The sequence below is a fragment of the Otolemur garnettii genome, unplaced genomic scaffold (assembly GCF_000181295.1).
Source record: "Otolemur garnettii isolate 467f Iridium unplaced genomic scaffold, OtoGar3 scaffold00184, whole genome shotgun sequence".
NCBI lineage: Eukaryota > Metazoa > Chordata > Mammalia > Primates > Galagidae > Otolemur > Otolemur garnettii.
In genome coordinates, this window is record NW_003852579.1 from 3,099,955 (window position 1) to 3,103,557 (window position 3,603).

Sequence of the window (3,603 nt, forward strand, 5' to 3'; positions counted from 1 at the left end):
TCTGTCTCAAAAAAAAGATGACGATGACAACCTCAACAAAAAATAGCTGGGCTTTGGGGCGGATGTCTGTAGCTCCAACTACTTGGGAGGCTGAGGCAAGAGAATCGCTTAAGCCCAAGAGTTTGAGGTTGCTGTGAGTTGTGATGCCATGCACTCTACTGGGAGTGACAGAGTGAGACTCTGTCTCAAAAAACAAACAAAAAAATTAGGCTTGGTGCCTGTAGTTCAGCAGTTAGGGTGCTAGCCACACACACTGGGGTGGTAGATTTGAACCCAGCCCAGGCTTGCCAAACAATGACAACTACAAATATAAATATATATACATAGCCGGGCACTATGGTGGGCACCTATAGCCCCAGTTACTTGGTAGACTGAGGCAAGAGAATTGCTTAAACTCAAGACTTTGAGGTTGCTGTGAGCTGTGATGCCATGGCACTCTACGGACATAATGAGACTCTGTCTCCAAAAAAAAAAAAAAAAAAGAGAGAGAGAGGGAGAGCTCAGGATCTAGAGACTAGCAGACCTTCAAATCTCATTCTGTATGACCTTGAATAAATAACCTAACTTTGATTGTTTTCCATATCTAGAAAATGGATTGACTAAAAGTCCCTGCACCACATAGGGCTATAATGAAGATTGGAGAATGCTTACCCCATGGTAAATCTTCATCAAATTTGGGGTACTATGAAAATATAAGGTTCCATCCATGTCTTTGTGCATGGGAAAGACATGCGAAAAGGCAATAAGTAGTGATATAGGAAAGTGTGGCCAGGAAAGGACCCTCACTCTTTAGTAAACTGTACTCATGGCCAGGCTCCAGGGCTCACATCTGTAATCCTAGCACTGTTGGGAGGCCGAGGCAGATGGATTGCCTGAGCTCACAAGTTCAAGACTAGCCTGAGCCAGAGTGAGACCTTGTCTCTAAAAATAGCCAGGGCTCAGCACCTGTAGCTCAGTGGTTAGGGCAGTGGTCAAATACACTGAGGCAGGCAGGTTCAAACCTGGCCCAGGCCTGCTAGACAACGACAACTGCAACAAAAAAATAGCTGGCATTGTGGCAGGTGCCTGGAGTCCCAGCTACTGGGGAGGCTGAGGCAAGAAAATCACTTAAGCCCAAGAGTTTGAGGTTGCTATGAGCTGTGATGCCATGGCACTTTACTGAGGGTGACAAAGAGAGACTCTGTCTCTAAATAAATAAATAAATAAATAAAAATAAACACAGCCAGGTGTTGTAGCAGGCGCCTGTAGTTCCAGCTTCTCGGGAGGCTGAGGCAAGAGGATCACTTGAACACAAGTTTGAGGTTACTGTGAGCTACAAAGGCAATCCAACCACCTTGGCCTCTCCCAGAGTACTGGGATTACAGGCACCAGCCACCTCCCCCAGCATCCTGGTTTATTTATTTAAAAGATGGAGTTTTAGGGCAGGGCGCGGTAGCTCGTGGCTCAAGCCTATAATCCCAACACTTTGGGAGGCTGAGGTGGGTGGATTGAGCTCAGGAATTCCATATCAGCCTGAGCAAGAGTGAAACCCTATCTACTGAAAACAGAAAAGTGGCTCAGCAAAGATCAAGTTTTTGCTTTTGCTCTGCCCCCAAGTGTAGTGGTGCGATCACAGCTCACTGTCACCTTAACTTCTGAGGTTAAGCAAACCTGCCTCAGGCTGCTACTACATCTGGCTAGTTTCTTTCTTTTCTTTCTTTCTTTTTTTTTTTTGTAGAGATAGTCTTATTTTTGTCACTCTCAATAGAGTGCTGTCACATCACAGCTCATAGCAACCTCCAACTCCTGAGCCTAGGCAATTCTTGCCTCAGCCTCCCCAGTAGCTTGGACTACAGGCGGCCGCCACAACACCTTTTTTTTTCGTTGCAGTTTGGCCAGGGCTGGGTTTTAACCCACCACCCTCAGTTTACTCAGTGAACCACAGGTGCTGCCTTTCTTTTTTTTTTTTAAAACAGTCTCACCATGTGGTCCTTGGTAGAGTGCAGTGATGTCACAGCTCACAGCAACTTCAAACTCTTGGGTTCAAGCGATTCTTTAGCCTCAGCCTCCTGAGTAGCTGGGACTGCAGGCACCTGCCACAACACCTGGCTATGTTTAGAGAGGGGGTCTTGCTTTGGCTCAAGCTGGTCTCAAACCTGCGAGTTCAGGCAATCCACCCACCTTGGCCTCCCAGAGTGTTAGATTTAAAGGGGTGAGCCCCAGCGCCCAGACCCAAGAAGATCTCTTAAAGGTTGCTGTACTTGTTATTTAGATTTAAAACCAAACTATTGGGCTCAGCGTCTGGAGCACAGTGGTTACAGCGCCAGCCAAATACACCAAGGCTTGTGGGTTCAAATCCGGCCTGGGCCAGCTAAAACAACTGCAACAAAAAATAGTCAGGCATTGTGGTGATAGTCCTAGCTACTTGGGAGGCTGAGGCAAGAGAATCGCTTAACCCCGAGTTTGAGGTTGCTGTGAGCTGTGACGCCACATGACTCTACCAAGGGTGACAAAGTGAGACACTGTCTCCAAAATAAATAAATAAAATCAAACTGTTGGCTGATATGGTGGCTCACACTTGTAATCCTAGCACTCTGGGAGGCTGCCACTGGTGGATCGCTGGATCTTAGGAGTTGGAGACTAGGCTGAGCAAGAGCAAGACCCCACCTCTACTCAAAATAGAAAAACTACCCTGGAGTTGTCACAGGCATCTGTAGTCCCAGCTACTCAGGAGGCTGAGGTAAAAGGATCACAGTGAGACTGTCTCAAAAACAAACCCATATATTTCCCAGAATCATGACTACAAGGAAAAACCTTATTTAATCTGCTCCTAACCTAACACCTATGCACCTTCCTTTAACTTCCACAGCCACAACTTACTACTTAAAACTCAACTTTATGGCTGGGCACCATGGCTCACACCTGTAATCCTAACACTCTAGGAGGCTGAGGCACTGGATTGCTTGGGCTCAAGAGTTGACCTGAGGCTCCAAAAAAAAAAAAAAAACAACAAAGCTGGGCATTGTGGCAGGCTCCTGTAGTCCCAGGGGAGGCTAAGATTGCTTGAACCAAAGAGTTTGAGGTTGCTGTGAGCTGTGACACCAAGGCACTCTACCAAAGGTGACTACTGAGTGACCCTGTCTCAAAAGAAAAAACACAAAACAAAAAAACCCTCAACTTTACCCACTATCTTCAATGTTGTACCCAGTGACTTCTAAATGGCCTCAAGGCTGTCCTACCACCCAGCACCTACACATTACCTTCTAGATGGTTTCCTACTAGTCTCTATCCTTCAGGGCCTTAGGAGTTGTCTATGTTGACAGCCAGTGCAGGTGCTCAACAAGGGCTCCATTGTGACTCAAATTTGTCACATCATGAGCCAGGACAATTCTGACAATCCTTAGGCTCAATTACATCACCCAGCAAAGGCTTAACCAGCATGGCAGCTGTGGAATTTATGCCAAACCTTCCAGTTGCTTTTCTACATTGTGGGGAGACTGCACCCCCTCCGAACAAAAGACCACAAAGACTCCAACCAGCCCCAACCCAAAGATTTGCACAGGATGAACCTTAGCCCATCAGAATCCTTGGAAAAGGCAGTGGAATCTATCCACTCACCATGGA